At 41.6% G+C, this 24,337-nt stretch overlaps 1 long non-coding RNA gene across 1 annotated transcript; it reads left to right on the top strand.

The window, feature by feature from the left end:
• The first annotated feature begins 681 nt into the window (after positions 1 to 681).
• Positions 682 to 2,647, top strand: LOC123363627. Its single transcript, XR_006576836.1, has 3 exons — positions 682 to 811; positions 1,741 to 1,810; positions 2,527 to 2,647. It is a non-coding gene; the product is annotated as an uncharacterized LOC123363627 (long non-coding RNA).
• The last annotated feature ends 21,690 nt before the right edge of the window (positions 2,648 to 24,337 follow it).

Here is a 24,337-nt window from a genome sequence, read left to right as displayed (position 1 = left end):
GCATGTCCTCTCTCCGACTCCTACATGGAGGCACGGCCAGGATGCTCTTCATGCTGCCCATGGTTCCTGACCAATGGGAGCTGCAGAACTGGCAGTTGTGGCGGGGGCAGCGTGCACCGCCCCTGGCTGCCCCTACACATATGAGCCGGAGGGACGACATGCCATTGCTTCCGGGAGCCACGTGGAGCCATGGCAGGCAGGAAGCCTGCCTTAGCCCTGCTGCACTGCTGACTGGACTTTTAACAGCCTGGTCAGCGGTGCTGATCAGAGCCACCAGGTTCCCTTTTTGACCAGGCATTCAGGTCGAAAACTGGACACCTGGCAACCCTATTTTTTGAATCTCATTATTTTTAAACCTCTCATAAATTTAGGGGGCCTGCCTCAAGATTTCTGAACATTTGGGATTAGCAATATTGACACAGTGACGTGGCTGTTCCTGGCCAGCAGCCCTTCTGTCCCCCCTTTTGTTGAGGGTATGTGCTCCTACACTAACCAGTTCATAAATTAAATGTGTCTTTCTCCTCTCCTGTTTTTATGGCTGGTCTCTTTGAATCAGCTACCCGTTAGCCATGCTCCCCACAAAATACACAGGCAGACCTTCTATCTACAAACAGTAAGACAAGGGAGAGAGCAGTTGTGATCCCCTAAACATTGTTTTAAATTCTTTATTGTAGACCAAATTTCACCATTTTAGCACCCTGTCCTGGAGTTTCATGGAAAGTAAAGGCAATGATGAGAAATGCATCTTAAGGCAAAACAGCTCAAAGGACGTCAGGTTTCTGATTCTTCTTAGAACCTGGACTGCCTGTTTGTAAGTAATCACACTCAGTGGGAGATTTGACTAATTGTTTCTAGATCATCTTCTCCTCTACCTTGTACTAATACTAATAATCAGATCTCCAGCTGCTTATTATATTGATTGTAAATTTATGGATAAAAGCACTTACACAGTATTTTTCTCATTATCTTGCAGACAGAAGCTTAACTATAGCTCCTCCCTTATTGTATGTCTACACTGCAATCAGAGGTGTGATTGAAGCACATGCAGACATACCCAAGCTAGCTTTAAATATGCAGCATATGAATCATGTTCATGGGATTGCAGATAGTGGAAATAAATTCTTAACTTAACTTTGAATGTTTGCTTTCATTGAAAAATCCACACACACTACTTAATTTTCACAAACACAATATGAAATTGAAAAGTGCAAATTGTGAGTGTTTTCACTTTTGCAGAGTATTTCACAGATCCCTGTTTTCCCTTTCAGAATAGGGTTCTGAGCAGGAAATGAGGGTGTTTGTTGTTTTAACATAGCAATGGAGTACTACCAGAGATATTCAAACTCCTTGATTCATGTGGGAATTTTTTGTGTGTGCCACATTTGAAGAAAATCAATTTAGAATTTGCTATATAAGGGGAAACCAATAACCGATTTTATGTTTTTTAGATACACAAAGTACATTTTCTGGGGAATAGCCTTTAAATGAGGCCTAATCATTGGGGGTGGGTATTTTTTTTCCAAGCCAAACACGTAATTTGCTTCAAAAACTGTGTTCCTCAATATTAATGACATTTTTAGCAAGTAAAGACTTAAATGTGAATTTTCTAGCTTTCATCATCTTGTGCTGTAACTTTCATATTAATTCCAGCCCTCCGATTACAATTTTTGGCTACATATACTATACCGGCAAGCCTTTTATACACTGTTTGCATTGACACATTGTTACTGTCTTTTGCAGAATAAATCCATGGGTTTTTGCTTACCCATAAAAACAGAGTCCTGGATTTTTGTTTGGAGGGCACCAAAAGGTAAGTCACCTCAAACAGAATGGGTTCAAATTGCATTTGGAAGTGCAATTACCTGATTTGTGTAAACAAACGACTGTTTTGAAAATAAAAGTGCATGTATTGGAGAAGTACATTGGTTACATATGCATTTTGTGGGTGTAAATATTGCACTCACTGTTGAAAATTTGCCACAAAACATTCAAAAACTAATTTGCAGCACTCAAAAAAGAATAAATGATAAAGCTCAGTGTTGCACTACAGTGAAAATGGAAAAAAATTCTGTAAGTGGTTTAACTGTCTAGTAATGACAATGGAACCAACAACAGGCTTCTCTTTAACAGCACTGAGCTCTGGAACATATTCAATAATCTCACTGATATACTCATCACACCACTGGACTCTCACAAAGTACATTGAAGCAGAAAGGAATGTACTAAATCAGGAAGCATTACTGCTTTATACTACCATCTCAGTAGTCTGATAGAAAATAGATTGGGCTAACTGTTCAGGAAAGAAATCAGGGAGGTCTTTTCACAACCGTGGGTACCTGTCAAGTAAAAAGACTGTCATAGACTTTTCCGGCTTCAGAAAACTGCTTATAAAAGCCCTGAGAAGGCAAGAATACCAGCAGCAAGGTGTAAGAGGAAGGACTGCTTTCAAATCCATAATGATCATGCAACCCGGTATATATAGATAATACTCATATATTATGTTTAAACACTCAATTTTCTTTACAGGTTTTCTTTTATCCAACAAAGATGGCTGTTCGGACAATGCCAAGGATACACAAGGATTTTCCAGGGGAAAAACTTCAGTTTTGAATTTTGCATTTAAAAATACACTAAATGAATAAGTATATTGTTTAATTGTAGCTTACTAGGCCGTCATTTCATTTTGGTCTCTAAAATAAAAAAAAATGCTTCACATGTTTGAAAACTGTGATCTTTTAGACTATTAATCCATAATGTTGTGCACAAACTTCTTTGGGTAGGGTTTATGTAAAACTGTGGAGTTAAAATTGGAAAATCAGCCAGTTCACATGTGAAATAGTGCTTTTGCCTGGATGGAGAGAGGAGGGGATTGATAATGAGATGTGAAACATTTAACTTCTAGGCAAGCAACCTGAATCCAAACCAGGTTCATATTACTAACTATTTGTATTTCTATAGCACCTAGAGGCCTCAGCCTCTGTGTGCTAGATGTTGTACAAACATAACAAAAAGACCGTTCTTGGCCTAAATCATTGTAACCAAACATTGTTTTGTTCGTGTTGTGGTACAAGTAGAAGAAGGGAACAGAGAGAGTCATATGTGTTTGCAACAGCTTTGTTAATACTGACCTAGAAGTAATACAGAAGTGTCAGCACTACTTCCAGATGTGGGGAGAGCTATATCATTAACACTTAAAGAACCTTCCAGCACACTCTTCTAGTTACAGAAATGCCATTCCTGAATCATGACCATTTATTCTATTTTGGACTTTTTGTCCTTTCAAAAAGAAACTTAGGAAATTCCATTTAAAATAGATACATAAACATATTTAAAATAAGAGCAAATATTAATGGACCAGTCACAATCTAGTGCAAAGCACTGACAGGATGTACTTCAGTATATTTTAACTTGTCCCTATCTGGGGGTGGGGTGGGGGATGGCAGGTAGAGAGAGAGGCAAGAGTGTATGCATATGTGTATTTGTTATTTCTGAGGGAAACCTCTATGCGAGGGTATATGAAACCTGACAAAACATCACATACAAAGTACCCCCCTACACACACACACACACATGACTGGAAAAGGACCACCAACCCACAGCTAAGGTTTTGAACTCTCTCTCTTTAAAAACGATTTTACTGTAAGAAAACAGCTGACTTATTTGAGCATCAGTGAAGTGTGGGACTCTCCCACATAGACAACAGTGGCTGACCCTCATTAAAGAGGACAATTTTAGAGACTGAAGTAAAGCGTTTATCCGGCGAAAAGGTACATCACAGGCAGCATAAGCAACAGTAGCAGCAGCACACATGAACCCATGAGTTTATAGATAGGGGTCACTCAGTCGATGCCATTCTATCTTTGGCTAAGAATGCCATCAAGAATGTCAACTGATGTCAACACTAGTGATGTCTGTGCAATAGACACCTATCAATGAGTGAGGCAAAAATAAATAAAGGTTCCATACATACACCCCTAACCACTCTGTGAAAGGTTGGGGGCGCTATGTTTGGGTTCAAGAACAATAACTCTGCATATTAAAAATCAGTTGTGGATACACCAAGAATTTCAGAGCCTCATTAACATCCAAAAAGTGATCCATACTCAAGGCTCAAACTAGGGGCTAGATTTGGATATATATTATAATAATGTAAATACAGAAATCAGTGGATTTAATCTGGATTTACACAGGAATAAATATTAGAATCTGGTACTTAGCATTTAAAATGCTTTGCTCAGCCAAGATTGGTGTCTGATGTCTGCACTGATATTCAGTACAGTATTTAATTTCATTTTAAGTCTTTTAAATTGTCAGTCCATTAATCTACTCGATATTCCATCTAACCAATGTATACAATTAAAAAAGGCTTCTGGTGTCTCATCAAATGTTCTGTATCTTCTGTAAAGCATCTTTAGATGTCTTAGCATGAGAAGGTAATGTATCAATTAAACTTGCTGTTCAAATATATTTGCAATATTTGTTCATCGGTATCATTAATTAATTTTCATTATTTCCAAAATGCTTAACATTAATAATTACATTTTATTTAATGTATTATTATTATTCAGCTAGTAATATTTAATTATTTAGTATTTAAATATTTTCTGAATTTCCTTTTTTAAATTTTTAATAAGTACTTATTATAGAAAGAAAACTATTTCAATCCCTGTTTAAACTAAACTTTGTTCTGTAGTGGCTTATCACCCTACAAATAGATACAAAGCAATGTATAATGTTTGAGATTAAACAATGGAGAACACCAGGCAATTACTGGGAGAAAATATGAGATCAATAATTACTGTGTACGTGTTATAGATCACATTTTCTGTATTATTAATAACCTTTGTGGTATCAAGTGTGTGGGAGAGGCCTTAAGATCATTGAAGAAATGCATTATTAACCTTAAAAGTGCTATTAGGCAGAATATAAGAATTCCAAATTGCTAAGCATTACATAGAATATTCCCATCCTATATCAAGCCTCAGATTTATGAGAACTGAGTGTTTTAAGGACTTGATGCAGGGAGGTGACAAAAAGACTTTATGAGGAAGATGTAAAAATTTTCAAAATATTTATATCAGAGTCATTGGCCTCTGAAAGACTGAATGGAAAACATATACCCATCTTAATAATCACCCTTTTCCCCTAAGTGGCTTTATTATAGTCCAAAACTATTCAAATTCCTTAATTTTTTTGCCAATATCAGTACTATAGCCAGGTTTCCATGCATTTTGCAGCACAATAGACCTACATTCTGTAGCTAGGCCCCCTGATTTCTGCAGCATAATAAGAAGTTCACTGCTGCAGCTGGATGAAATTTTTCTTTCATGTAGGCAGGGAGACCAAAGTACATCTATGGGATTCTCTGTCTCCCATGGGATCTCCTTTTTCACAGCTCACATCTCTGCTAAGATCAGCATTCCCCTCCCACAGTCTGGGCCCTAGCTGTGTGAGCTGAAATAATGTAGCTGTTAAATGTTCAGTAAAGAAAATGAAGAATATATGTAGTCCCATAAGGCTACACGAGGGCAAGTTTTACTTTTTTCCTACTTGAAACCACCAATGATTCATAAACGCAATATGCTAAACAAAAACATTTTTGCTACTAAAAATGCCTCATTGACATAATTATCTAACATTCAGCTTTACTCTTGCCATAGCCACAGTCCTTCCGCATGATGGGGAGCTAGGAACATACTAGCTCTGATAAACGTGAGCTGCCAAACTTCATGTCAGAATGAATGCAGGGACACTTCCAATCTCACCTCATCACATTTTCCTCTATCATTGTCTGGTTCCACTCCCATCCCCATCCAGTCACCAGTTGATTTGGACCTGGCTTTAAGAATCCAGTTTTGAACACATTGGCTGTAGACTTTGTATGTAAAGTATTTTCATGCTATCTTTTCCCCTGAGCAAAATACCTTCTTTTATAATAAGATGCATAGTAATTGTTTATTGTGAACCCAGGGGTGGCAGGTAGAAGAGGCCAGGGAAGGCTTAGCCTTTCCGAACAGGATGTGGTGCACCTCCCTCTGGAGGCGTGCCTTTGGAGTGCGCTGCCGAAAGGTCGTCCAGGCCATACTCCACCCCAAGGCACCACTTCTGTGTCCTGCTCTTCCCCCATGGCTCCGCCCATGCTGCTCCTATTCCCCTGAGGATCCCCCACCTGCCACTTGAGCTTCTCTGCCCCTTTCCCCCATGCTACCCCCGCCTGCCTACCTCTTGCACCCCTTCACCCCCTTCCCTGAGGCTTCCCCCACCCACAGCTCATGCTTCTTTGCCACTTCCCCCATGGCCCTGCTGCTTGCACCTCTTTTTCCCCTGAGGTGCACCCCAGGGAAGAGGATGGAGAGAGGCACAAGCAGCAGGGGGCCCTTTGGGGAAAGGGACAGAGAGGTGCAGGCGGGGGAGCCCCTCAGGGGAGGGGGTGAAGAGGCGCGTGCAGCAAGTTGGGGCTTTGAGGGAGGGGGCTGAATGACAGCGGGGCCTGGGGCAGAGCAGGGATAGAGTGTAGGCAGGGCCTCGGGGGAGTAGGCTGAGAGGGTGCAGGCCTCAGGGCAGAGCACTGGGTGGGGCCACAGTCCAGGCACCAGTGCCCTCTACTCTTCTAGGGAGCTTCCAGCGTGCAGGCACAGCTCCCCAAATGTGGGAGTCACGTGCTGCTCATGTGTGAACCTTTCAAGAATTAGAGCATTGAGGAACTAAAGTTTGGAGCACTTACACCACTTGCCTAGAAAATCATGATATAGAGCACACTATCAAGTATCAAAAAGAATTTGGTTATCACAACACTCATAAACAATCTCAAGGAGAGGTCAGTTACAAAAAAGAAACATTTCCATGTTTCCATAGTCTTTAAGTCACCTCTTGGCTTTGGCCTTAAACGCTCTCAGTTCCCATAAAACTGAGCCTTGATGTGGGCCGGGGTCTGACTCTTCAATAAACTTACCTGTTTGGGAATTGTTAACTTCTGCCTAACAATATTTATGTTTAATGATCTTGAGGTATCGTCTCACACACACTATCGATATCCCAGGAGCAATTAAGAATGCAGATCTCATGTTCTATATTACATGTGTATTTATTTTATTCCTGAACTCATATTTTCTCCCAATATTTGTTTCACATTCTCTATTGTTTAAAGTCAGACATTGTACATTATCTTGGATCTATTCTTAACCTGATAGAGTCTTCTCATGTAGGCAGAGGTTCCACTAAATCAAGTGGGTTTTTTTCTACCAGAAAACTTTTTATTTTAAATGACAATTCAGAATATATTTTAAAATTGTTAAAACTATTTAACTATCATCATCTACCTAACCACACAATCATTAAAATCTGATTATTTGCATTTTGAGAGTTATGAAAATGAATTAATTATACTGGTGAACAAATATTGCCAACATATTTATACAGAAATTATAATTTATACAGTACTAAATACACCATACAATACTACACTAAGACACCTGAAGATACTTTACAGAACGTGTAGAATCCTCTTAATTGGGGACACCTTGGTGAACAGCTTATCTGAATGAAATGAAATGAGAGAGTGTGCTGAATCAAAATAAATGCATAGGAATGACTTTCATTGCATGTATTCCATTCTTCTTTCTTTTCATTTTTAATTAGCAGTTTCTGTAATAAAAGATCAGACCTTAGAATTTTATCCCTATTTAACACCTGACTAAATATTCTCAACCCTTTAGTACTCGCTGAAAATGTCCCTCACTGAAAGGAATTCTTACTAAAACGATCTGAGTTAAATTGGTTCTCTGAGAGATATCTCAATAAAGTGGCTATTATAATGAAATAGGTTTTGATTAAATGAGTGTTCTTAGCATTATATACTCCAGAATGTCAACTGATCAAACGAAAATAGACTTTATCATAATCACTATAAATAAAATAACTGAAATATATTTATATTCTCTGTAGCTATTATGAATTAAAAATAGATATAAATCCATGGCCAAATATCCCCATTCTGGAGCACAGTTAGGCAGAATAAGAAAAAGGGCCATTGAGTCCAAATATTTTTTTCCTCTTTAACCAAAATTAGATGACCAGGACTGTGGGGCTAGGGTAGGGAAGAGAAGAGGTAATTCTCAGCAATAGAAATTACATGATAAAGGGTCTGGCAGTCATGAGTGATTAGAAGGAGAGAAGAGTACAAGGACAAGACAAGACCAACTATTCAGTACCAGGGTTTTTATTTTTAATTTGGCTGGTTGGGGATAGGAGAACGCATTAGATGACCACACTCAGCCAGGCAGGAATTAGTCCAACCCTAGCTCTGAAATAACTCACATGTGTGGTGCAGCTGCAGGTGGTGATCTTGAATGCTCATGACTCGGAGTACTGGGAGTTGTGGAGAAGCACACAAGGCAGAGAATTCTCCTTCTGTCACAGGCCTCTCTCTGGTCCTTGGCAGGGACCCAGAGTTGCTTGAGGAAGGTCTTCTTCCCCTCCCCTGCTAGCTGCTCCCTCTCCCAGACCTTTTCTTCACACACACCAGTGCTACTAACACTTGTGATATTGGGTCAATTTGGGGAATTCTGGTGATCTCACAAGAAAACCCAGGCAGCTCGCTAAAGTTTTCTGAGCTGTCTGCAATTTCCTCTGTCATCTGCCAGAGGAGTTGAAGCCCTGGAGCAGGCACAGCACTGTGGAGACATGCCTCAAAGTGGGAAGGGCTGTGCACAGGGGGAAGGAGTCAGAGCAGGAGAGACAAAGGGGAGCTGGGGCTAGGGTGACCAGATGTCCTGATTTTATAGGAACAGTCCTGATATTCAGGGTTTGGTCTTATATAGGTGCCTATTACCCTTCCCACCCCCATCCCGATTTTTCACCCTTACTATCTGGTCACCCTAGCTGGGGCCTGCAATTTTCACATATTTAAGCTTGAATTCTCAACTTGTAATTGGCCCACACATATGGGGGGGGGAGGAGGGGGTTCAGAAACCAGAAGACAAAAAAAAGGGGAATATTATTTAACAACAGGAATATTTTTTAACTCATGATTTTGGGTGTTTTGATTTTTGATTATTGAATGCCTGGGGTCGGTCACATTGGGATGTTCTGTGTAATGTAGTGCATTTGAGAGCTCTAATGTAATGTTTAACCAGAAGCCAGAAGCTGGGAATGGGCGACAGGGGCTGGATCACTTGATGATTACCTGTTCTGTTCCTTCCCTCTGGGGCATCTGGCATTGGCCACTGTCTTAAGACAGGATATTGGGATAGATGGACCTTTGGTCTGACCCAGTATGGCTGTTTTTATGTTCTTATGTAACCATAGACTGTAAGCATTTAAGGACAGAAATTATGTCTTTTACTTGTCTATAAAGCACTTAATACACTTTATGTGCTATATAAATAATAATGGTACAAAACAGTCGTTAATGTTTCTGTAACCATCTCAAGCCTTCTGAATCATTCATGTTTTAGGCTAAAATTTTCTATGCATGGTCTCTACATTACAGTATTTTTTCTTTTCTTTTTTAAAATTTGAACAAAATTCCTTTTACTGTTTTGCAGACATGCCAAACCTGTGGGGGAAAAAACACACAAATTGGCTTGTTTGTGGCTTAATTGGCTTGTGAGTTGCTTGTTGGCTAGTTTTTGGCTTGTTGCTTGTTTTGCTTGTAGCTTGTTGCTTGCTGTAGCTTGTTGCTTCTTTTTTTTTTTTTGATTGGCTCCTGGCAAGGGGGGGCAAGCAGGGGCAAAGAGGAGAGAGAGTCAGGGGTACACGGCAGCCCACTACAGTCCCAGACTGCACTCCAGGGGGATCTAGTCACATAGATCATTGGGATTCTTAGGGATTGGTTTGTTCTGGCCTTGTTTTGAAATGGGTTTAGCTTGATTTTTGGCTTATTGTGAAAGTCGGGGTGCTTATTTACCATGTGAAAGTTGGTAACTGTGCTGTTTTGACTTCATCTGAGGGTTAACAAAATACAGTGATTTTTTTTCTCATTATAAAAAGGTTGCATAAACTTTTTTTCTTGCAGGGACAACTCAAAACATCAAAGCTGATATATAAATAGGCCCTGATGAATATGCTTCACTAAGTTTGGGAATTCTTGATTTTAAAATGATAAAGTTGTGAATGCTTAAAAAGGCCAGACTGAGCACGACAAGTGCAAAATAACAATTACACACTGTACATAATGCACAATAATTTTGTTATAGGATTCCATAAGCTCAGTTGACAAAGCACAAGGAGAGTATAAGAATGAGAGGATTAACAGATTCAGAACAAGGAATTTTGGAGCTTTTAAGTATGGCAAACTTGTTAGCTGCAGACAAGAACATTTACAGCAACTACATAATTGCAGGCCTATTCACTCCAGAGCTAGAAGCTGACTGTGACAGATATTGCAACAACAAGCAGCATTTTTGGGGACCATACAGTATGCTTGCAATGCTGTATGACTGAATATGACCATCTAAATTATTGATATTACCACTATTATACAATTGCATGAAATCTTGTACACATTATGTCATGTAAGGTGTCAATGGAAAAATTATGGTTGCAAAGTATGATTATCCTGTTAATATGCATGTATCATCTTTTTATCTAAAGTTATGAATATTGGCCATAAACTTGTATTTTATACATGTGTTGTATTCCTGGGTAACACACAGCACATAAGATTTACATCAAGGCTAGATAGCTGTGTGTTGAAGGCCCATTAAGAACACTTCATTCTAACAATAGAACATACAAGAAACTCATCCCACGCAGTAAGCCTTCCTATGGACGCCAGGGCAAGAATATGGCAATGGCTGCCCCTGTGAGTCATCAAAGCATGTAAGGACATGTGATATACTCATGTGACCCTGGAATCCATCTTGGACCAGTAACTTTCCACAAACAGAGGCTGTGAGCTTTGTTTGGGACAGTAAAATCCAGGCATGTGGCACAAGCGACATAAAAGGACCCCTGAGATATCTCCATTTTGTCTTCATTTCCTGCTTCAGTTTTCTGGACTGAATTTCTAACAAGGAAGCTTTGAACAAGGACTGATGACCCCCCAATATGCTTGGGTAATTTCCAGAGAGATTTTTGCAAGCTTGCAGTTTATTCCATCACTGCTATTGTCCTGAGCTATGAACACTGAAAAATCACTTGTATGTATATTTATAACTCTTCTTCTTTTCTTTTATTATCAAACCTTTATTTTTTAGTTACTAAAGGATTGGCATCAGCATGATTATTGGGTAAGCTGTGAGCTATATTGATCTGGCTAAGTGGCTGATTTCTTGAGATTGGAAAGACCCTATGTCTGATTAAATTGGTTTTCAGTAACCACTCATCATATAGTCCAGTGTTCGGTTGGTGAAAAAAACAGAAACTGAGATGGTCCAAATAGTATGAGCTGTAGAATATTCATAGCCCTTTGTATCAATCTAGGTGATGGGTATTTGTATGTTCCTGGCTCACTGGGGGTGGGTTTCATACATAATCTAGAATCACTAGGGGTTCATTAATGCAAGATTCCCCAATACCATTTCTGCAAAACAAATCAAAAACAAAAAACACAGCCCTTTGAGGCTTCACCTTGAGGAGAAGGTCATTCTTTGGTGATTACCTGTTATAGGAGGTCAGAAAAGAAAGGACCAAACTGAATAAAGAAATAAGTAAACTGTCTGAACTGAAATCTGACATGAACTAATAACCTATGTTGCAGTTGGGGGTGAGCTCTGCTAAGGTTTTAGAATGTATGCAGTTGTTTTAATGTTTTTTCTGTAATGCTTTTGCTCTGAGAATAAATGTATTTTGCTTTGTGATGGCTGGTTTGTAACTGGTACACACTATTGTAGTCCCTGGAGAACAGTTAATCACAGATTCTGGACCCCAATCAGACTTGCTGGGGAAGGCACAGTAAGGTGCGGAGGGACTGCAAGCCTAAATCCCCAGTCTGGGGGAAGCAAGATGCAGGTGAGGTGACAGCTAGAAAGCCTGAAACCTTAAGTGGGTGCCCTCAAGGAAGACCAGGAGGGGTTCAAAGATGCAGTAAACCCTGAAACTGCCATATTGACAATGCAACATATTAGCTGCACAAGCCGTGCAGCTGCAGTTCAAGGAGCATACATGCTTTACTGGTGATTTTTTTAAACAATTAGAAAACTAAATTTAAAAAAAACTATTATTAATGCAATATTAAGATTGGAAGAAGCACTCAAAAATCCAGAAATTGCAAATTTAATTATTTCAAAACATTAACCCATATAGACTGCATATGTGAAATTTTAGATTCCAATTTTTATGTATTATATTTGATTAATTGTAATTTGATCTTTCTCTCTTCAGATGTATTGTACTCATCATAATAGTAATGGAATTATTGTTATTCTTAATATATTGCATGCAGAGGTGACACATGGAGGGGTGGTCATGCAGGGTCAAGTGCCCCCTCAGATTTCTGCCAGGGTGGAAGTCAGGCTGAGCACGGCTGAAGGGTCATGCCTGAGAAAGGCACCAGCACCTAACACTCTGTCTGAGCCCCCGGTACTAGCTTAATAACAAAAGTCAATGCTTTCTTATCAGTAGAATTTGTCTCTGAGGGTAGTAGATTAAATTACCATGTAGTACACAATGTTTACAGTGAAGAATAAACATCTAACATTTAGAGTTAGCTATGTTAACCAAATTACTCTTGTGCATGCAATCTGATGGACAAGGGATGAAACTACCAGCTACAAATATCACAGCCAACTAGTTTTTGGCCAAATATACTGTACAGAAAGACTGAGTCAGAGTCCTCTGCTTTTGAGCATAACATGATCTTATCCCTTATTAAATTCTGTCGGCATTTTGTTTAACACCACTAGTATTAAATATGAGTGCAAAAATAGGTTGACAGGCTCATGAAAGTGCCTCAGTTTATTTTGTCATATTATGGCTAATATTCTTTTTCACATTCAGTCATACTGCACTTTTCAGTTCTGAATATATTAGATCATTTTAATAATTCATGATAGTCATTCAGATACTCATTGTAGACATGAAACCCATAGCTGCTAGCAAGGGACACTAGATAAAATTATTATTGTTGTCAAGGTTTATTTATTCTGATGACTGGTTAAAAAGATATTTGTTTTTCTGATATATCTTGAATGTTTATAAGAGCCTGGTCTACCTCCTGCTGATCAAAGTAGTCACCATTCAAGTGAATGCTTGCCTACACTTACAATGCGGCAGCACAGCTGCACCAGCATAACTGGCGAAGATACTACCTATACCGAGGAAGAGCTTCTTTCATCGGCATAGGTACTTCTCCTCCCTGAAAGATGTTGCTATGTCGATGAAGAAGCCCTCCTGTTGATAGAGCACTGTGTATAGTGGGAGTTCGGTCGGTATAACTCCGTTGGTCAGGGGTGTGGCTTTTCCACACCCCTGAGTGATGTAGTTATACCAACATACGTTTGTAGTGTAGACCAGGGCTAGGAAAGTGTCATGTTAATATATTTCCTCTCTGAAATGCAGACACAGGTAAATAAACAGTGGTGTTTGTTTAATCAGATGGACTGTTTATAAGAAGAGATACACTGGCGCAACACATTGTTTTCTTAGCCTCTGCAATGTGATGTGTGATTTTTTTGATTTTTTAAGCAGCAGAGCAGGATAGATGGCTCTAGAAAGCAGCTCAATAACTCATTTTTTCCTAGTTTGGTTTGTGATTGTTTATACCATGTCTTATCCATATTTTACTTCTATTATCCTTGTATCTGTGACCAACAGAGGGGTTTTTTTGGTTTTTTTTTTTTACTTTATGTTCTTCCCACTCTAATTAACTTGCTCTGTAATGACGACAACTCCACTTGCAGCAGAGAGGAACATTTTCATAAAATAATGGGACTTGCTCTCTCGCTACTATCAACCAGTCACTGAAGAGGCTGAGTGTCCAACCGGGAGTGACTTCGTCTATGAAACACAAAAGTTTGAAAAAGGATGACTTTGGGAAGAACAATATGGACAAATTTTCAAGCATGGACATAGTCCACAGACATGCACAAAGTTATCGTGCCAGCAAAAACCCACTTTTGTATGTTCAACTATGTATTTGAATATGCAAAACAGATATTTCAATATATAAATCTGGTTCTTCAATACTCATCTGTCCACTTTTGTGAACAGTTATGTGATTTGTTACTCTAAACTCTTTTCAGAACCTGCACCTACTTTTATACTGGCCAGTTCCTGAGTTAGAGTGTTCCTGTGTGTGTAGAGAGCACCTAGCACATTGGGGGTACTACCGTAATAATAATAGTTTGTTTAAAGTCATAGATTAATGCAAATATTTTTAAAATCATTAAAGGAATACTGTACTAAGAATTATTAGCAATGACCACTGTGGCAGTACAGGGAATCCTCCTTGTGATCCTGCAAGGGCATATGCTCTTAGATTTCCAGTTCCCTATAAATCATCTCTCTTTGGTGGAGACACATGTCTCTTTCCCTCCTAACTAGGGTATTTCCAAGCTGCACAGCTCTCTGCCTATGCCTCAGCAAGTCAGACTGCCTAAGGAGGCCTGCTGTGTTTTTCTCCTCTGAAGCTGTAAACAGTATAACTGCTCACAGTTATAAGGTATCACACAGCTTTTCTAAGCAAGCACATCGATTCTGAAGATAAAAGCATTACAGAGAACATTAAAACAATAAAAGAACTTACACACATGCTAATAAGCTCACTAGAGACCATACTAACACCAACAAGGGTTCCAGCCGATAAACAGTCCTTTGCCACACCAAGTGTCAGAGACTGAGGCATAAGCAGTCATGCCTAGTGGTTAGAGCAGGAGTCACTAGCCAGAAATCAAAGCCTAGGATCAGAGTCAGAGGCCAGATCCTAGAGTCAAGAGTCAGAACCATAGTCAGGAATCAGGGCCAAGGGTCAGGACCCGATTATCTGGCATAGAGCAAAGCAAGACAAAAGCAGGGCTAGGACTAAGGCAGGAGCTATCACAGCTATAAGTAAATGCTTTGAGTAGACATTGGGCTGCTGCTGCTGGGTTTAAGAACTGCTGACTCTTCCAACCACTCTGGCAGTGTAGCTAGTCAGGCAGCCTACTACAAACTTATTAGGTTGCCTGGAGGCTGGCTTTGTTGCAGGCTCTGCTTCCAGACTAGTTCTGCTGCAAGCCCTGACAGCAAGGGGTTTTCCTTTGGTCACAAGCTCATAACTGTCTTGGTTCAGAACAAGCACTCCCATGGATCTCAGAGTCATTTTTTTTATACACAAATAGCCCTTTGAAGCTCATATCATTTCCCAGATATCACATTAGTCAGATCTCCTCCCTAAAGATGTTATATACCAGGGATCGGCAACCTTCACATGGCCCACCAGGGTAAGCCCCTTGGCGGACCAGGCTGGTTTGTTTACCTGCTGCGTCTGCAGGTTTGGTCAATCGCAGCTTCCACTGGCTGCGGTTCACTGTTCCAGGCCAATGGGGGCTATGAGAAGCCGCGGTCAGCACATCCCTCGCAGCTGCGTGCCGAAAGATGCCAATTGCTGTCATATACAGTGCCACAATAATACATAAACATTTGTATCTCTAACACAATGAGCTCCTAAGATACTCAAACTTAATTCAATTAGGGTCATGCAGGATGTTGCAGAAAACTGCCATACCTGTGATTACTCCTACCATTTTTCTATATTACTATGTGGAATGTTCTGGGTTTTTAAGATATGATAAGTTAATACTGCTGCAACATTAATGGTAATTTTAGTTTAGGATTATGTTGGCAAGGTCTTGATTTTGCTGGTGTGCAAATTCCAAGAACAAAAATGTCTTTGCACATGAACAAAAAGTAATAAAAAGGAAGCAAAATAAAAATATTAAAATCTTTTAAAAATGTGGTAAACATTGATTGTTGCTGGGATAGTGCCTGGTGTAGGCCTTGCTGGAGCCCTAGGCATACGTAACAGTGGGAACCAAAGGCTGTGAACCAGAGTGGGCCTGGCCTTGGCAAAATAGCAACACACCAGGTATTAGCTAACACCAAGTAAGCACATTCTTGACCGGAGAGGATGGAACAGGAGCACCCAGAGTTCTCAAATAACAATGTAAATACATTCCTAGGAGATGGTGCAGGAACACACCCACCCCTTGTAAAATAAGGATGGGATGACAGGATAATGGATAAAGATGTCTTGTTCAAACTAGCAGGTACAAGGATAAGGGTGGTAACTAAGGGCTTGGCTACACTTGAGAGTTGCAGCGCTGGTGGAGGCTTTCCAGCGCTGCAACTTAGTAACTTTCCACACCTGCAAGGCACATCCAGCGCTGCAACTCCCTGGCTGCAGCGCTGGCTGTACACCTGGGTCTGCTTGAGGTGTAACGAGTGCAGCGCTGGTGATGCAGCGCTGCTCGTCAGGTGTGGCCACACACCAGCGCTGTTATTGGCCTCCAGGGTATTAGGGGATATCCCAGAATGCTTTTAACTAAATTACTCTCTTTGTTTTGTTATGTAGCCTCTCTTTGTTTTGTTGTGAACTCGGGGCTCCGGGAGCTGCTTATCTAAAAAACAAACACAGCTCCTGTTTGCTGTGATCAATCTGTAACTGACTGTGAACAATCAAATGAGATAACCCCTGTGAATGAGGCAGGCAGGGGGATGAGTGTTTGCTTGACGAGAGAAACAGCGGGGGCAGGGCGGAGAAAGGGAGTCCGTTGGAGCAGCTGCTTATCTGGTCTGCAGGCTGTTTGCAGTTAAGAGTAAGGGGTCGGGAAAATTTTCTGATTTTGCAAGGCAGGGAGCTGATACACAGTGTCGGCTCCAAAAATCCACTCTCTCTCTCTCCCCCGTTCCCTGTCACACTACACCCCACCCCCCTCTTTTGAAAAGCATGTTGCTGCCACTTGAACGCTGGGATAGCTGCCCATAATGCATCACTCCCAACAGCGCTGCAAATGCTGCAAATGTGGCCACACTGCAGCACTGGTAGCTGTGAGTGTGGCCACACACCAGCGCTTTCCCTACACAGCTGTACGACCAGCGCTGTAACTCCCAGCGCTGCAACTCTCAAGTGTAGCCAAGCCCTAAGGGTAGTCTGGAGTGTAATACGTAACTTCTTTGTATCAATATGTCATAGGAGAGGCAACTTTGTATTCTCCGGGAGATGGTATCCTGGTGTGCTGATTGAGCGGGTACCTTGTAGCAGGCATACATATATAAGCGCACATGTAACTACAGAGCCAGGGTACTAGAACTATGCTTCATTGATAATAAAGCTGGCCAAGCACCTTTGCCAAAGACCTGTGGTCTTTCTTTGCGGGTAACATCAAAGTTTGCTGAATCAGCAAGCTGCACTGTCTGCTAATGCAGATGACATCAGAGTGCCAAAAAACAGTGGCACTGGCAGCAGTAACAACGCTGCAGCCTTATCAACTCTCCCCAACACTAACAATACCTGGAGGCCTCAAGTCAGATTGGCATCTCAGGTATTTCAAAGCGAAAAAAAACCTTGTTTGTCAGTCTCTTGGATGGTATCAGATGTCCTTGTTGGAATAATGACAGAGTCAGCATTAAGTGATAGCTCTCAGATTTTCTTATTTAAAGTTTTTTATCCTGTTGAATCTTAAAACACACACATGGACAGGGGAGGGAAAGAGAAAACAGCAAAAGACAAGAAAATGCAGCTTCAGTAGCAACCTGCATGTGACTTGGGACAGGAGGAGGCATCAAAAAAGGAAGAAAGAAGATCCAGGGAACTACAGGCCAGTCAGTCTCACCTCAGTCCCTGGAAAAATCATGGAACAGGTCCTCAAGGAATCAATTCTGAACCACTTAAAGGAGGGGAAAGTGATCAGGAACAGTCAGCATGGATTCACCAAGGGCAAATCATGCCTGACTAACCTAATTGCCTTCCATGATGAGATAACCGGCTCTGTGGATGAGAGGAAAGCAGTGGATGTGCTATTTCTGGACTTTAGCAAAGCTTTTGACACAGTCTCCCACAGTATTCTTGCCAGCAAGTTAAAGAAGTATGGGCTGGATGAATGGACGGTAAGGTGGATAGAAAACTGGCTAGATGGTCGGGCTCAACGGGTAGTGATCAATGGTTCCATGTCTAGTTGGCAGCCGGTATCAAGTGGAGTGCCCCAAGGGTCGGTGCTGGGGCCGGTTTTGTTCAATATCTTCATTAACGATCTGGAGGATGGCGTGGACTGCACCCTTAGCAAGTTTGCAGATGACACTAAACTGGGAGGAGTGGTTGATACGCTGGAGGGTAGGGATAGGATACAGAGGGACCTAGACAAATTAGAGGATTGGGCCAAAAGAAATATGATGAGGTTCAACAAGGACAAGTGCAGAGTCCTGCACTTAGGACGGAAGAATCCCATGCACTGCTACAGACTAGGGACCGAATGGCTGGGCAGCAGTTCTGCAGAAAAGGACCTAGGGGTTACGGTGGACGAAAAGCTGAATATGAGTCAACAGTGTGCCCCTGTTGCCAAGAAGGCTAATGGAATTTTGGGTTGTATAAGTAGGGGCATTTCCAGCAGATCGAGGGATGTGATCATTCCCCTCTATTCAGCACTGGTGAGGCCTCATTTGGAGTACTGTGTCAGTTTTGGTCCCCACACTACAAGAAGGATGTGGATAAATTGGAGAGAGTCCAGCGGAGGGCAACAAAAATGATTAGGGGGCTGGAGCAGATGAATTATGAGGAGAGGCTGAGGGAACTGGGATTGTTTAACCTGCAGAAGAGAAGAATGAGGGGGGATTTGATAGCTGCTTTCAACTACCTGAAAGGGGGTTCCAAAGAGGATGGATCTAGACTGTTCTCAGTGGTAGAAGATGACAGAACAAGGAGTAATGGTCTCAAGTTGCAGAGGGGGAGGTTTAGGTTGGACATTAGGAAAAACTTTTTAACTGGTAGGGTGGTGAAGAACTGGAATGAGTTACCTAGGGAGGTGGTGGAATCTCCTTCCTTAGAGGTTTTTAAGGTCAGGCTTGACAAAGCCCTGGCTGGGATGATTTAGTTGGGTTTGGTCCTGCTTTGAGCAGGGGGTTGGACTAGATGACCTCCTGAGGTCCCTTCCAACCCTGAGATTCTATGATTCTATGATCAGGAATGCAGTCTGTATGCACATGGATAGAATGCTAGCTGCTATTGCAGCACCTCTGTAAAGAGTTCTTGTAATAAACAGTCAGTTTAGTTTTAGAAACATGAACTCCTTTCCTATTATTACCCAGCATGTTGTACATGAAGCATGGTAAATTGCTAGTGAGACCCACAGCAGGGAAAAGTGATTAAAAGTAAAACAAAGCAACATCTAGAAACAGAGTAAACAGGCAGCAAGGAGGGACTCAGATCACTAGGAATGCTGGATTTCTAGCTAAAAAACTTTGCATAAGCATTCAGGCAAGAACTGAGTCTGTACACTGAGCTGACCATGGGGGTGGGGGGAAGCTTTTTTACTATCTCATTGGGAAAAAAGGATGACAAGTGAGTGGGATGCTGTTGCCAGGAATAATGCCCAAAATACTGGAACAACTGATAAAAGTGTTTGATGAGTTTTGTGACCCCAGACACAATGAGACTGTAAAGAGAAATTGTTTTATTTTTTACCAGAAACCAAGCAATAGAAGAGGGAAAACATACTTACATTACAGAGCTGGGAACTCTGGTATCTACATTATAACTTTGGAGACACGAAATATTCCCTATTTACAGACAATTTTTTTGTGGTACATGTGATTCCAATTTATAGGAGAAATTGTTGAGAGAAACAGATCTAACCCTAGGGAAATGCCTCCAAATAGCAAGGGCCGCTGACAACACCAATGCAGAATAAGTACACAGTCTCAAGCTGAAAGAACCCAGGAAGCAGGACAGAGACAAACTAACCAAGAATGCAGGCATCATGATCCCGTGTATATATTGTGGAAATCAGCACAAAAGGCAGAAGGAAAAATGTTCAGCCTATCTGGTGCAGGGGATGTAGGAAACAAAACTTTGATGTCCCAGTGCCACAGCTAGCCCAGAAAGAAAAGTTCAACAGTACATGCAGTGACTGAGGGCGTAGACTTCCAGCAAAGAGGCGATCCAAAGACTCTCAGTGTACATGCACTGCAGAAGAAGGTTGCCAGCCATTCAACTGCCATATTTGTAACTATGCTATTAGATCAGCAATAATTTGAATCCAGAAGGATTATGGCACCAGCTGCAATGTAATCCGAGCTACACAGATAAGCAGCAAGATTAGACTGGAGAAATGTGACCAAATGTTGAGTATGTACAATAAAATCATTCTGATGCCAGTGGGCAAATTTAGGCTCTGGATAAAATACCCATGAAATAAGAGACACTATTGTTTGGAGTTTAGAGTAGTTGGCAACACCCTGGTACCACTCACTGCAGGGCAGCAGGACAGTGCAAACCATAGATTTGATCACAGTACAACACTGAAATGTCCTCAACATGAGAGAGGAGGGAGAACAGTCACCACTGGCCCAGTCCAGCATTCCAACAGACGATAAGGAGGTATTTCAAGGAGATGGACAGGTGAAAGGCAAGCTGTGGTTAGAAAAGTGTTTGCTATTGGGATGTCAAGAAGGGGTTGTGGCATATTGAGCTAGATGATTGATCCAGCCACCTGACAACCTTTTCCACACCTTTAGAAGGGTACCACTGATTGTGAATGGGCATCAGCTCAGCCCTAGAGGTGATCCTGTGTAAATTAAACCAGATGTTAGAAGGATTCCCAGGCGTCAAGAGTGTAGCTGATGACATTCTTATTGTAGAAGAAGGAGAGGCCAAGGAAGAGGCTGTGACAACCCTTAAAGAGGTGTCAGGAGCAGAATGTTAGGCTAAATGCTGAGTAGCTAATGCTGAGAGGAACTGAGGTCCCCTGTATTGGACATCTGTTGACTTCTGAGGGACTTTAGCTATACCCTGGGAAACTGACAGCCATGAAGGAAATGCCGAGACCCATGAAGGGAGTCCATCAATTTACTGGGGTGGCCAATTATCTTTCCAGATTCTTCACACACCTATCAGAAGCCTGTGAGCCCTTGAACCCCAGCAGTTGACATTCAATGATGCAGCATAGGAAAGGTCAGAGACCCAAGAACAAGCATTGAAAAGAGTAAAGAAAATCATAAGCAATGCACCAGTCCTAAAATGCGACAACCCTACGGCACAGCAAGAGCTACAGTGTGATGCTCAAAAGGAAGCTTAGAAGAAGCACTGATGCAAAGCCACCAGCCCATAGCATTTGCTAGCAAAGCTCTGACAGACACAGAAAGGGACTATACTCAGGTGGAAAAGGAGCTACAAGCGGCGGTCTTTGGAATGGTACAATTCCAGTTCACTGTTGATCACAACATGGATATGCAGTGTGATTACATGCCATTAGAAAGCATCATGAAAAATCCACTGCTGAGTACACCCAAGTGACTACAACACGTGTTACTGAGAATCCAGCGCTATGATGTTAGGGTAAGTTCCTGTCCAGAACAGTCACTACTGGTGGCAGATACAGTGAGCAAGACGTAGCTTCCAGACTAGAACACAGATGGCTCTGTGGAACAGGAGACAGAATCTACCAACATGCTACAATCCCTTTGCATCTCTGATGGGAGGCTCCAGGCAATCTAACAAAAAAAGGTGGGGCATGTCTACGCTACATACTTAAGTCAACCTATGTTAGTTATGTAACAAGTTAATTAGGTTATGTAAGTTGAGTTACAACCACTGCAGTAATTAGTGCAGTGGTTCATGTACACACTGCCCCACTGCTCTCAGGCCCCCATTCCCCACTGCTGGGAGCCTAGCTGTCCCCCCTTTCCCCTCCCCCCCAGCTCCCAGCAGAGAGCTCTGCACCCAGAGTGCGGGTGGCTTCTGGGCTCCCAGTGAGGAGCTGGGAGCCTCCGGGCAGCAGCCAGGCTTTCTTCCTGAAACTAATTTTAAATTAGATATAACTCTACCTCTTTTGTCACATGCTTACTGAAAAACATCTTACTCATTGTTTCCAGTGCTCATTTTTTTCACATGACTAATTAGTAAAAGCAATGAAGGGATGGAAAATTGGTTGCCCACTAATTTACTTAAGCCAGCTACATGTAGAGATTATATAGGCAGAAGGAACCACTGTGATCATCTAGTTCGACTTCCTGCATAACACAGGTCATAGACTTCCCCTGAATCCCCTATTTGAACTAGAGTATATCTTATAAAAAAAATCCAATTTTGATTTTAAAATTTCCAGTGAAGGCCAATCACCACAGTGTTTGGTAACTTGTCACAATGACTCATTGTTAAAAAATGTATGTCTTCTTTCTAGTCTGAATTTGTCTAGCTTCAACTTCCAGCCACTGGATTGTGTTATACCTTTGTCTGCTACACTGAATAGCCCTGTTCCCCACATGGGTATTTATGAACTGATCAAGTTACCCCTTAACATTCTCTCTGATAAGCTTACTGTATTGAGCTCTTTGAGTCTATCACGGCAAGGCATGTTTTCCAATACTTTAATCATTCTCAGGGCTCTTCTCTGAACTCTCTCCAATTCATTATCATCCTTCTTAAATTATGGATATCAGAACTGGACATAGTATTGCAGTAGCAGTCTCACCAATGACAAATAGAGGTAAAACAACAACAGCATTACTCTGACTCAATATTTCCCTGTTTATACATTGGAGGATCATATTTTTAGGCCTTGCTGGAGCCCTAGGCATAACTAAGGGTACGTCCATACTACCCACCCGGGTCGGCGGGTAGCGATCGACTTCTCGGAGTTCGATATATCGCGTCTCATCTAGACGCGATATATCGAACTCCGAACGCGCTCCCGTCGACTCTGGAACTCCACCACCGCGAACGGCGGTGGCGGAGTCGACGGGGGAGCCACGGACTTCGATCCCGCGCTGTGAGGATGGGTAAGTAACTCGAACTAAGGTACTTCGAGTTCAGCTACGCTATTTGCGTAGCTGAACTTGCGTACCTTAGTTCGAACCCCACCCCCTAGTGTAGATCAGGCCTAACAGTGTGAACCAAAGTAGGCCTGGCCTTGGCAGAATAGTAACACACTAGGTGTCAGCTAGCCAAGAACGCACTTTCCTGACTGGAGAGAATGGTACAAAAACACACAGATCTCTCAAGTATCTAAGTAAATGCATTCCTAAGAGATGGTACAAGACCATACCGACCCCTTGTAAAGATAAGGAGAAGATGACTGGATAAGGCTGTTTTGTTTGAACTATCAGGTAGGAGGATTAAAGTGGTAACTAAGAACATCTGTAGTGTAATACCTATTTTGCTTGTATCATTGTATAAAAGAAGAAATCATAGGAGGGACATATTTGTGCTGCTCTAGGGGACTGAGTCATGTTATGCTGATTGAACCAGTACCATTGCAGTGGGCATACCTATGTTAGTGTACCTGTAGCCCCTACAGGGCACTAGTACCATGTTTTGTTGACAGTAAAGCTGGCACCAGCCAATTCCTCCCAGCCATACACCCCTGAGCTGTACCATCTTGCCCTGGTCAGAAGCCTGACCAGTATAAGTTTATTACCCAGCCTGCCCATTCCTCGATGTGGAGAGGACATGCACTAGCTTTTGTAACCTGAGCTGAGGTTTTCCTAAGGACTTCAAGCAAAACACAAGCAAGGAGAGGGATAGCTCAGTGGTTTGAGCATTGGCCTGCTAAACCCAAGGTTGTGAGTTCAATCCTTGAGGAAGCCACTTAGGGATCTGGGACAAAAATTGGTCCTGTTAGTGAAGGCAGGGGGCTGGACTCAATGACCTTTTAAGATTCCTTCCAGTTCTAGGAGATTGGTATATCTCCAATTATTACCTTTATCAAACAGATTTATTAACTAGAGAAAGATAGATTTTAAGTGATTATAAGTGGTAGGCATAAAAGGTCAGAGATAGTTACCAAAGAAAATAAAAGATAAGCACACAATCTAAATCTTAAACCTTATTACACTAGGTAGTATTTAGATCAAGCAATTTTCTCACTGGATGTTACGGTTCTTAATACACAAGTTTCTCTCTGTTTATTGTCCACATAAGCCTGGACCAGTCTCCTCAGTTGAAGTCTTTTGTCTTTCCAGCATTCTTGTTGCTTCCAGGGTCAGTGGGGGAGGAGAAAGGCAAAAGCAAGATGCTCCTGCCCCCTATTTTATGTCCTTAGTCCATGTGCCTAGAAGACACTGGTCCAGACATGTCCTGGTGGGCTTTATTGAGTCACAGGGTTGAGCAATTCCCCTGGTGTGGTCTTGTGCAACTTAGTCATAAAGTTGAGCAGTCCCCATTGTATGGTGCTTGTGCAATTGTCATTGAATTGTAAATCCCTTG

Source organism: Mauremys mutica, chromosome 2 (genome assembly GCF_020497125.1).
Source record: "Mauremys mutica isolate MM-2020 ecotype Southern chromosome 2, ASM2049712v1, whole genome shotgun sequence".
Classification (NCBI taxonomy): Eukaryota; Metazoa; Chordata; order Testudines; family Geoemydidae; genus Mauremys; species Mauremys mutica.
This window is presented reverse-complemented; position numbering and strand designations above follow the sequence as displayed.